This window comes from Melospiza melodia, chromosome 1, assembly GCF_035770615.1.
Source record: "Melospiza melodia melodia isolate bMelMel2 chromosome 1, bMelMel2.pri, whole genome shotgun sequence".
NCBI classification, from domain to species: domain Eukaryota; kingdom Metazoa; phylum Chordata; class Aves; order Passeriformes; family Passerellidae; genus Melospiza; species Melospiza melodia.
Window position 1 is genome coordinate 115,659,064 of NC_086194.1, and position 12,447 is coordinate 115,671,510.

The window sequence follows — 12,447 nt, forward strand, 5'->3', positions numbered from 1 at the left end:
ACAACACTGTATTGCAAAACCTCTACTCAAGAACCAATCTGTTTTTTGAGGTAGGATTTGGACAAAAAAAAATAGAAATCCGATTTTATTTCTTTGGTTTTGTATGCAAAAATTATAAAATGGGGAGGTTGTGTCAGGTTCTGATTTTGATCATTTTGACACAAATTGAAAAAATTCTGTTAAACTAAATGGAAATATTCTGATTTATAGTCAGGTAAATAACATCAAATTCTAGTCCCAGGTTTTCTTTCCTTCCTGATTAAATTACATTAATGTACACTCAAAGCAACTACTGCTATCCCTGTTGGCTTTTTCAGAAGAATAATTTATCTGCTAAAAAAAACTACCTGGACATAAGCATGAAGTCACAAGGGTTCTTCACATGTCTGCCATCTATCTGAAGCCTTGCAGCAAAGAGGCTTTTAGCAGTATCACAGTACGTGGACACCAAGATATCATCCTAAATGTAGGGCAGAAATCAACCTGCTTCTGTGAGGACCTATATGCCATAATTTCTCCCTAAAATACTTTTTATTAACCTGATACATATATGAGACAGCAAAAACCACAACACTCTTATATATTCTTATATACTTATATAACGCTCTTATATATTCAGTATTCTTACATTATGGAATGTACCAGAAAAAGGCTCAACAACTAAATATTGCATCTCCACATTCTTGCTAAAAGGTTTGACATAGTATTCATTGCCATATTATTCCTAATTAACAGTTTAAGCTTGTTAACAAGAACAGTTTATTTGAGGTAAACAGGAATTATCTTTCCATTGTATAGGTAGGACTTGTAAATAGGACAGCTCATAAATTCTAAGATGAGAGCAACTAGGAAACTATTCATTAAGGCTTGGGTTATAAATTCAAAACATGAAGCATAACATGCTTAAAGAAGATGGTTTTATTTTTAAAAGCATTCATTAGGCTCTCATCTTCAAGCTTCAGACTTGTAAATAATTTAAAATGAAAATGCGAACAACAGGCAGGGAAAACAAAACAAATGCAATTCAAATCAGTCCATTGTTGTACCAATAAAACTCAGAACAACAGAAACTAAGTTGGCAGATTCTGAAGACAACATCCAGAAAACATCTTTATGTACTGTATCTTTGAACTTACATGTTGTGCTACCACTGGCTCCAATAAAAAAAAAAATTAGCTCTGTCTTGTAACAGCCAGGCTTTGCCCAGTAAAGAACACACATGCTGAACTAGTAATTTTTGATATTCATTGCACTTTATTCTGGAGATGCCAAAGCAAACAAACAAGCTGCAGTTTATCAATGCTTTTAGATTTTATATTTATCCATTCTGACTTTTCAGAAATGTATATCCTATTAGCAATTTATATGACAAAACCCAAGAATAATCTTCCCTTTAAAGATTAAGGTAAAAGGTAAACCTCAGTTTGCCTCACATGGGAAGCATGGAAAGAAACAGCCTTTACTTCACAGGCATTGAAAATTAAAAGAAGAAGACAAAAGCAACAAATCAAACAAATAAACAAAACACAAGGATCACTGCTGACCTGACAGTGTATTCAGTGTCCCAAATTCAATGTCAATACATCCCTGCAGAAAGCATGTTACACACCAAGGAACCAGGAAAATGCAACATTTTGCCTTCACTGAAGATATGGAGTTTGCTATCCTTTTCTCAAGGACTTGGAACAATCCAACTTAAATATTCAATGTCACTTAAATATTCAGTGGAAGACAAGCATGCAACTGGAATTTCTTTCTCCATGTTAAAAGACCACGTGTCATTGCAAAATGCAGAACTGCCACATTCCTTTGCCATATTCCTATGCCGTGGCTACTGTGCAGAAAGATGTGCATAGATGCTGGCTATCCCAGGAACTCCTCAGAAGCATGGAAACTGGGAAACCTGACATTTGTCAGTCACACAGAGTCCTGCAGGGCTGCAGAACATTGAGCAGGAAACCCTGGCACACCCAGTGAGCTCTGGGCACACAGCAGGATGAGACTCGGCTACAGCACACGCAGCCAGCACAGGGCTTTCCAGAGGCACCAACCCTGCAGGCACTACAAGAGCAGCAAGTCTGATCCCTCCACATGTGAACCAAGATGGAAAGGTCATCCCTGTCCCTGCTTCTCCCTCCAGCACAGAAGAGGGGGGTGCCAACATGCTAGACACCATCAGGGCAGATAAAGTAAGTCTCCTCCTGATTAGGAGTGCCAAAGCCAACTCTGCATGGACTGTCTCATGTTCACAGCAAATGTCTACAGCAAACATTTAAATAAATCCAATCCAACCCATTGAATGGAAACAGGTGAAGGTCACAGCCTCTTCCAGAGTGAGCCCAAGCTTGAAAACCTGACTAAAGAGAGAGCTCACATATATAAAGCCTTACCAAAGCTCTTGAGGCCATCCAAATGGCAGCACAACAGTCTGTCTTTGATTAAATCAGAACTCCTGTCAGGACCTCCACTAACTCCTCTGGAATGTTCTCAAACTTCTTGCTGGAGTGTTTCCTACAGAAAAGCTTATATCACCAGGTAACTGTATGGATTCCATAAAAAAAAAATCAGGTGAAATGATGATTTCCATGTGAAATGATTACTTAGTGTTACCATTCCAGTAAGTTTTGTTACCCCTTGTAATTCCAGTGGATTTTAATATTTATATGTATTTTTTATGTCATGTTGCCTATATTTTTGAGAAGAACTTTTGAAATTGCAAAGATGGGGCTAAGAACAGCAAGAAACTTTATAACTACAGTGAGAGAAAGAAATAACAGCTAGAAAAACACCTATATATGCACTTGTAGCAAAATATAACCTATAGAGATGTACACATTCAGATCTATACACTGATCCTGTACACCTCCCCCTGGGCCACTGCATACATCACACACACATACCAACTTGTATGTCTGGACTCAGAAAGGCAGAGGCAATTAAAATTTATGCCTGCACCACTAAGGATCAAAAAGCCTAAAACGCTCATAGTCTCACAGCTCCCTTAAACAAAACCCATACAGACAGTAGTTCAGTAGTAGGCCACACTACAGAGAAGAAAGGTCAGCCTGGTGTAGAACAAGCAAACAAAACAAAACAAAACAAAAAATATTTAGCAATCAACAGCTCTGCTAACAGAGGACTGGAAAGCAGTTACAATCATGCAAACAAGCATTCTACTTTTGGAACACCATTAGTGCCTGTTTCTAAAAGGCACTTAGGTAATTTCCTTCTTTGTAAGGATGTGTGTGAATTGGGTAGTAGGTACTGCAATTTTCTTTTCCTTACTGAGGAAAAAGATAGCTAGGCTTCTTTCTGCTATTAAGCTATAGACTGCTGACATAAGTTTGGGATACAACTTTCTTTTGTCTTCTCATGCTGAAGAACTGAGATTAAGTAAAATATGAAAACTTTCACATACATTTAACATAAACACCTACAACAGGCTACAGACTGTCCTGTAAGTACTGACTCTTCTCTGGCAGATGGCAGAAACAGGACTAATGGCATTCACAACTGCAGAGCAGGAAAGCATGTATGATTCCTGTTTTAAACATACAACTCCTTTCTGCAAAGCAAAAAGTTACCTTTGGAACTTCTGCAGGCGAGAAATTGGAAATTACAGGAACATTTTTTAACATTTTTTGCTTCTTCACTAGTTTTATACACACATGCTAACAAACAATCTCCGTTTATATGTTTACATAGCCCATAATGACCAAAAAATTTAGAAGTTACAGTTTAGATGTATAGGCATATTTAAATTTTCATACACGTTTGTGTAACCATGTAAGAATGTCCACTGCAAAAGCAAACAGACCAAAGATACAATCGCTCTGATGTTACTGGAGAGATTTTGCATGAACTTTGACACCACGGGTCAGGCAAGATTTAAGCAGTTTGCAGTGCCAGGTCCCATGCAACCCTACTCCTAACACATTCTCTCCAAGACAACCATGTTGACAACCCTATGCTTGTTACTACTAAACATACTTGCCTGAGAGAAGTTGGCCTCTTCTCCCAGGCCACCAGTGCCAGGACACGAGAACACAAGTCTTAAGCTGCACCAGGGGAGTTCAGGCTGCACATGAGGAAGAGTTTTGCGATTAGCTCTTGGAATGGACTGCTCAGGGAGGTGATGGAGTCACTGTCCCTGGAGGTGTTTAAGGAAAGACAGAGCTCAGCACTTAGTGCCATAGTCTAACTGACGTGGTGCTGGGTCAGAGACTGGACTTGATCCCAAACGTCTTTTGAGAAAGAACTCTAGTTGATTCTGTGATCACTGGTGAGGCACAGTGCTCATTTCCTTCATGCCTTTGTGTCCATCAAGAACTGCTGTCATTGCTTCTGCTCCTTCCACTCCTGGTGCACAGCAGGAGCAGTGCCTCCATGCCTGGGCTGCTGCTGGCCAAGGCTGCAGTGATGTGGCTGCACCTTGGGCAGCGGTGGCAGCACTGGGAGGCTGTGCTACCCCAAGGTGCCAAGGCCAACACAAAGCAAGATCTTCCTGGGGTAGAAAAATAACCACAAATGCTGAGCTGGGCAGCTGCTGACAATCTGTCAAAGTGAAAGCACCACTTCCACTTGACTCCTCATGTTGGGGAAGATGAAACAGGAAAGCCTTATAAATATGATTGCCTGGCAAAAGATTTTGAGAATATAGAAACTATAAACAAGACTGAAATGAAAGCAAGCTTTGAGATACCTTAGTTACTGAACAACTGGAAGACAATGGTGTGGCCGACTGAAGGTAATCCCCTTTTGATGAAACAATACCCTCTTCTTGCAGACAGGTCCAAGGGTCAGAGCAGGCCCTACTAGCTTGGCAGAAGGGGTCCAAAAAGTAGTTTTTAGGGTTTAAAATGTAACACAGTATGGTAATGTAATGATTCTTATAGGCTGTATGTAAATACTATAGGATTTGTATATTGTACTAGAGTCGTTAGTGAGAATTCGAACATTCAACACAGATTTATTGTATTGTAACGGGAACCTCACTCTCTTACACCTTTGCTCTCTTACCCTTTTGACTCCCTCCTTGACCTTTTTTACTTCCTTATGCTCTTACCCTCTTGCTCTCTTACCCTCCTCATCCTCTCCACCCCTCTCTTCTCTCGGGCCGCTCCGAGCTGTGGCTGGCAGCTCCAAGCAGCTCCCTGTACCCAGGCCCTTTGCAATAAACCACAAGTTCCACGACCTGGCTGCAGAGATCTCTCATTTCCTTCCGTCCCAACCATCCTACCCCTCAACCCTCCTACAGCTCACACAACAGAGCACGGGAGAGACCACTCCACTGCATGCCTGGATCTGAGAACAGCTGAAGGAAACACAGCCACAGATCAAATCATCTTGTCTTTCTTCCCAAGCTTTCAAAAGAGTAAGTTATGCTCCAGATTTCAATCTTAAAGGTCAACTTTTTAGTACCTTTAACATGCACCATAATACCAAGGCATTAATTTCAATGAATGACTAGACCAAGTGTATCTGAAACCAGTGTTTTTATTTGACTAGTGGGATCATCCATCCAATGAAACCTTTCTGTTTTGCTGAGGAAGAGAATATTTAAATTCTAAATCACATTAGGAAATTCTAACATAGGAGCCACCAAACAATTCCAGTTCAACCACATTTCATGTGCCAGTGTGTCTGTAAGTTCCATCTCATGCACAAAACCTCAACACTGTACACATTCAAAATATTGGAAACAGAAATAGGCAAAGCAAAGCCAGCTCATTCTAATGTTGTGCACATTAACAAGAAAATGCTGTTCTTCACTACAAAAGGTGGGGTTTAGTGAAATACTGTGACTGACATCTCCTTCACACACATTTTATCTCCAAGTAATGTGTTTCTATAGAGACAACACAGGTTAAGTTTTAAAAGCATTTCTAACAAAGAAAACTCTCATGCAAATAAATTAGAAATCTCTGATGCTGTTACTATACAGTAGTTCCTACAGAAGAATGATAGTAAAGGATTTAACTCAAGTCATTTGAATTATATTTCCCAAAATGCTAATAAAACTGACATGTTTGAACATACTGAAAAAGTCACAGTCCATCATCATCCTGTCACATCAGTGCATTTAACTTTTTCTAAAATGTATGGATTATACAATTACTGCCAGGCTCCATATTTTATATATAAAAGCTACAATCTGATTATATGTCCATGCTGAGATAATTTATGAAATAAGGACGGAATGACTGCAATGTTACTTCCATGATGAATGTAACTTGCTGTGAATAGTGTAGAAGATTGCAAGAGAGACCCAGGTGAAGCCTGTAATTGTCTTCATCTTTCATGAAGAGGTGTGACCTGGGAAAAATACAGATCCCAACATCCAAAGCTCCAGCCTCATACAAACATCTTGATCACTCATGCTCTGATACAGGAATGGAAAATTTACAGTCTTCACATGCCACGCCTTTGGGGTATTAAGGTGAGAATCACAGGGAATTGCATCCAGTGTTTAAATTGTATGTTAGTCTGCTGTGGTTTCTCACCACCAGAAAATCCACCACTGCCACTCTTACCCCTGCCCTTTGGGATTCCCATTATTTACCACTCCCTAGGTGCTACCACCATCCTTACTATCATACAGATGAGCACGAGCACGTGACAAAGCCAAAGTCTTGTGAGTCTGCATCTGAACAACTACACAAAGGAGCAAAGAGGACACAGGAAAACAGAAACAAAACCTTTAACTTTATAAACTCTAAGATCACTACTAGCTACAGCATTCAGATCACAAATGTTTTTTCCTTCCCCTAACTAACATTACATTTAATATTAACATTATGGTCCACAGGCCACAACAGTTAGTTGAAGGAGCAACAGGAAACCTTTCGCAGCTCAAAGTAAACAGGACAGGACACAGACTCATAGAAAAGCTTGGGTTGGAAGGGACTTCAAAGATCACCTAGTGCCAACACGTTCTGCAAGAGGAGCTGCTCAGTCTCATATCCAACCTGGTCTTGGAACAGTTCCAGGGATGGGGCACCCACAGCCTCTTTGGGCAACCTGTGCCAGTGCCTTTCCACCCTCACACTAAACAATTTTCTCTATATAAAGGACATACAGATAATAACCTATCCCTCAAAGCCCACCCAGCAGTTCTGGTTTAATGACCTTTCCTTCTGAAGACAGACACACACCCTCAGAAGTGTATCAACATTTCTGTGTTGTTTATGGGAACCTGCTTTCCCTGCCACCATCTGACAGGTTCCCTAGGGGTCTACTCTGACTCCTTAGATCAAAGCCACGTTTAAAATCAGAAGACTGTGAGAGCACAGGAGGTGCTCATGATTCAAGAGCCCGACCTCCAGAGGAGGGCAGTATTCCTGTGAGGAATAGCTGAGGGAGCTGGGATGGTTCAGCCTGGAGGAGGCTCAAGGGAGATCTTATCATTCTCTACAACCGCCTTATAGTAGGGTGAGGCCAGGTGTGGGTCAGCATCTTCTCCCAGGCAACAGCTTGAGAGGACAAAAACCTTAAGCTGCACCAGGGGAAGTTTAGGCTGGGCATCAAAGTGTGATTAGACTTTGGAATGGACCGCTCAGGGAGGTGATGGAGTCACTGTCCCTGAAGGTGTTTAATGAAAGACTGGATGTGGTACACGAAATGGCGTTCGCTGGATCAGAGGTCCTTTCCATCCTACTTCTGTAATTCAGTGACTGCTCTGCCTGGTGACTGAAGCAGAATAAAGGGAAAGTAGCAACAACCCTTCCTTTATCCCTTACAAGAGCCACGTACAGAGCCCCTACAGTCACCTGTATCCGTCCCTCACCGTCAAGCGCTGCACTTCCCAAAGCTCATTCTACAGCAACCTTCGGGAAAGGAGGGGGAAGTAAGAAACGGGAGGTTCGGGCGGCTGAAACCATACCGGGCATCGCCAAACCCCGCACGCCGCCACTCCCGAGCGCCCTCCCCGGACCGACCCCGCCCCGCCGCGCCTGCGCAGCCGCCACCGCGCCATCACTCCCGGCTCGGCGGGTCGGGGGCGCCGCCCGGGGCCGTCCCTGCGGGGCGGCGGCTCCACGGGCCCGGCACCCACCGCCGTCGCCGTGCCCCGCCGTCCCCTCAGGCCGCAGCCGCGCCCGGCCGGGCCCCGCGCGTGCGCACCGGCCCCGGGGAGCTGGGCGGAGGGGGGGGGGGGGGGTGAACACAGGAACAGGGGAGGAGCCCGGAGCACGCGCCAGCCGGAACCGCGCACCGCGGTGGCCGCTCGCGCGGGTCCCGCCCTGCCCGTTTCTCTCTCTGTGCCTCCCGCCGTCCCCACTGCCCTCGCCCGTGCTCTCTCCCTCTCCTGTCACCGCCACCGCCCGCCTGCGGCACAGCGGAAGGGACGACCCCCAGGGCCCGGGGGCCGGCTGCGGCAGCCAATGAGCGCCAGAGGCGCTCTTCCCGCCCTCAGCGCCCCGGCCAATCGGCAAGCAGCTTGGGAGGAAGCAGGCACGGGATTGGCTCGGATGGTGCGCCACAACCCGCTCGCCTGCCCACCCGAAAAAAAAAAAAAAAAACGACGGCAGCGCAGAGGCCCAAAAAGCCCGAGGGGAGACGGCGACGCGGCGACCCCGTGAGCCCCCCTCGCGAGGGCCGAGGCAGCGGCTCGCCCCGCGCCGCTGGGCGGCGGGACGGGCCGGCCGCGCCGCGGCGGGCAGCGCTTACCGCGCGGGGGGAGCCGAGCGCCTCCGCTTGTGCTGAGCCGTGTCACCAGTGGCGCGCCGTAGATCCGCCGCGCTGCGTCACGCCCGGCGCGCGGGGGGGCGGGGGCGAGGCGCGCTCACGTGACGCGGCGGCGCCGGCGGGGCGGGGGAGCCGGTGCGGCGGCGCCGCTCGTGCCGCCGCGGGCGCGAGGGGCCGCGCGCTCAACGGCCATGGCCGCGCGCGCACGCTCCGGCGCCATCTTGCCCTGCCGTGACAGCGCCTCTGGCTCCCGACTGCTGCTGCCGCCCCCCATATCCCGGGAAGGGACGGTCCCTAAAGGAATACGGAGCCCCGAGGGTTTTCCCGGAGTGGGCGTGCCGGGACGAGAGCAGACGGCGCTGGCAGGAGCCAGCGGGTGCAGGTTTGGGGCTTCCCGTAGCTGCCCGTTCCTTGGTGCGTGGCGCAGCCCGGCCTGCCGGTGCCCCCTGGCCCTGGGGGAGCCCCCGCGCTGGGTTGCGCCAGGGTAACCTTGGGCCGCACAGGGCTGTGCATAAAGCTGTGCTTCACATTCTCACCCCGCATCGGATCTGGCCCTTGGGAAACCTGTTCTGCAGGAGGAGGGGGAAACAAGTCCTTGACGCACAGCCCGCAGCCGTTCACTAGGGTTATCAGTCGAAAGGCATCGACGGTCCAAGCTATATTAAAATCCCTTCCAGGGAGTGCAGTTGAGAAAGTGCAGGGAGAAACAGTTGAAAAAGGCAAAAGGGAGGCAGTTTGTAAAGTATGTCGCATTTTATAAATTCGTGAAGAGACCGTCATGATGAAACCCTAAGTGTTCTTTCCCTCTTTTTAAGCCAAGTCACATGATAAAGTATAATATCAAAGCAAAAAGCAACGTGTAAAGAATCCTCAGGTGCCTGTGGTGAAATGCAAGTGCTTTTCACAGTGTCTTTTGATTTTTAAAATGCAGGTTTCCCATTTATCTCCTGATGACACAACATTTCTTAGTAGGCCATATCTTAGTTAAACAGCTTTTAGCATTCTTCAAGGGCATGGCACAGAGGCACAAGGAGAGAGCACCTCTTCGGGAATAGGTTTGCAGTTCATTGAGTTTCCAGTGACACAGTGTGCACCAGCTTACCGACTAGAAGTGACAATTCACAGTGCTATTCAGCCAGTTAGCCACTGGCTAATCTGCCAAATTTATGGCACAGCAATGCCAATTCTCTTGTGGGTTGTAAAGACTGTAAGAATGGGTTAAAAACAGGAGTTGCTGTGGCGTGGGGCCTTCGTTGAAGCAAGATACTTTACCATTGTCCTGGGAAAGATCTGAAATGAATGAACAAAATTTAAAACAGCAAAGTACCACGTTGGGCATTGATGAGAGAGGGCTATCTCCTTGTCCTGTACCTAAGGGTTGTAGTACAGGATTTAATTGTTCTGTGTGTGATAGGAAATCCCCGCAGAATATGGCTAAATTTGTAGTAAAGATATCTGTGGGATTTTAGATACATATTTAGATTTAATCGTTTGCAGCCACTGGTAGTTGTAAGACTAATAAAATTATGAACAATCTGATTGTTCTGGATATTTTTCAGCATGGGGAAAAGAGGTAAAATAACCTTTTGATGTTCTTGAAGCTCAGTTTCTCTGCAGTTTACAAATTCCTTTCATATGGCTTTAAAGATTCGTAGATTTGGCTGTCAAGTAACAGCAAGTGAACCTGCCCGGTCCCTCAGTTATTTCATCATTTGTTTACTGAGAGGAAATACGCTGGAGAAGAAGACACGACCCTGCGAGCTGGAGTCTTAACAAGTTGAAACATTTCTAACAAAATGAAGAGAGGCAGCATATTTTAGGAATGGCCTGAAGAGGGAGCCATTGGTATGGGACAAGTAGCAACTAAGGCAGAGTCGCTGTTAATCTAAGAAAGAAATCATACCTGTACCAAAAACAATTAGTTTTATTTTGCACTTATAAGCTGTACTTATTAAATGTTTACATCCGTATATTCAATGTTCTGGCTTAGGTGTATACAGAATTCTAAAGTTGTGCTGAAAAGTTGTTCTGTGTTCTGAAGTAGTTCCACTAATAAAGATATATTAGAATGCAAGCTGAATAAGTCAATGAGTAATTAACAAGAATTTAATTTGTTAATAGATTAGTTTATCAATGGATTGTAAATATAGACTATTTTATTTTCTAACAGAATATGACAGTGGGAATGATTCTGCAGCTGCTGTATTTCCACCACACCAAAATACTGATTTTGCTAGAATTGTCACTCACTCCAATAGTAGTTTCAGCACTTTACTTAGCTGTGTAACTTAAAACTCTCCCTGCCTTTCCTACTCAATATTCTGTGTTTGCTCCTGTACAGAACACACACAGCGCTTTGTAACTACTACTACCAGAAGTCAGGCATTCAGCAGGATAAAGGCAGTCACCATAATACTACTTACCAACTCTGAATCAGGGGATTTCCCACCAGATTTGTTCAGAAGAAACAACCCCATGACTCAGTGATGATTTCATAGGTAGAATGTCGCTGGCAGGCCCTCCAAAGGACATGGTGGTGTCTGTGGGATATCAAGTTATCAGCATCAGCCCATAAGTGTTCCTTAACTACCACTGGTTTTTCACTGAGTAGCAAATTTTTTAAGAAAAGTTGCAAATACCTTAGTCTGCAGTTCCAATCCCTAAGAAAACGTGAAACAGAATAATTAGGATGTAAACACAAGAACCTTTTTAGTCTCAATACCTATACCTATATATACACCTATATATATACCGTCCCTTTTTTAATGCAAGTTTTTTGTCCACTTTTCAAGATGCGTGGTTGAGGAAGCGAACTGCAATATTCCAGTTTGACCTGCTGCTGCATGCTGTTCAAACTGATGGAATTTGGTTGGGTGGGCATCCTTGGAGGCATTTAAAGGATGTGTAAATGTGGCACTTAAGGACTTAGGGTTTAGTGGTGGACTTGGCAGTGCTGGGGTGATTGTTAACGTCTTTGAAATGGGTTTTAATGTCTCTGCTAACCTAGGGCAGCGGGTTTGTTGCAGAGCCCAGGCAGTACTGCTCCTGAAACAGACAAGGGTCTGCACAAGCCTGAGTTCCTGAGCTTTAAGGGGGGAATATGTGATAGGCCGTTCGGGCAGGCTGTACCTTCCTAGTGCCTCAGCCAGTGGGGAAAGGAATCTGGGCAACATCCGGCCGGGAATTTGGAATAAAAGGAGGCTGCGCCCTCCAAAACCTCGAGAGAACAAACCGCACGGGTTTGTGTCTCAGTGGAGTCAGTCTCCCTTTATTCGAATAAAGACAGGACGCCTCTGTCTCCTTTTTGGACTTAAAGCTCTGGCATTTGTGGATTTTCCTGACAGAGTCGATAAAGGTCTTTTTTAACAGTGGACGGTTTCAATGAACAATTTTGGGAATCGGCCGTGGTCCTGTGATCCTGCTCCCTGGCTGGTGCAGCGCCACTGTGATCCATGGCCCCGCTGTTCCGGCAGTGCCTCGGCCGGACGGCAGCCTGGGCAGAGCGTGGGTTCTGTGTTCGGGTCAGCTCGGCAGGGTCACAGCGGGACCAGGGCGCTGCCGGCGCCACACCTGAGCACGGATGGGCTGGCTGGGGCCGGGTGCTGCAGCTCCGACGTGGTTTTGAGGAGGGAACCGTGACGGCAGTTCCGTGCCCGCCGGCCCTGGTGTGCAACGGGACGGAGGGCGAGCCTGCACAGCCCCGCTCCGCAGCCGGGCAGCCACGACAGCTCTGGGAACCCGAGGAGGAGTGGCCGCGTCAGG

At 45.9% G+C, this 12,447-nt stretch overlaps 1 protein-coding gene across 2 annotated transcripts in view; it reads right to left on the bottom strand.

The window, feature by feature from the left end:
• The window catches only part of ZNF407 (zinc finger protein 407), a 334,044-nt gene extending 325,292 nt beyond the window's left edge, over positions 1 to 8,752 (bottom strand). For both annotated transcript variants that reach the window (XM_063165163.1, XM_063165169.1), the window contains exon 1: positions 8,668 to 8,752. The gene's annotated coding sequence lies outside the window, so the exon portion shown is untranslated. The remainder of the gene's footprint in view (positions 1 to 8,667) is intronic.
• Between the last annotated feature and the right edge of the window lie 3,695 nt (positions 8,753 to 12,447).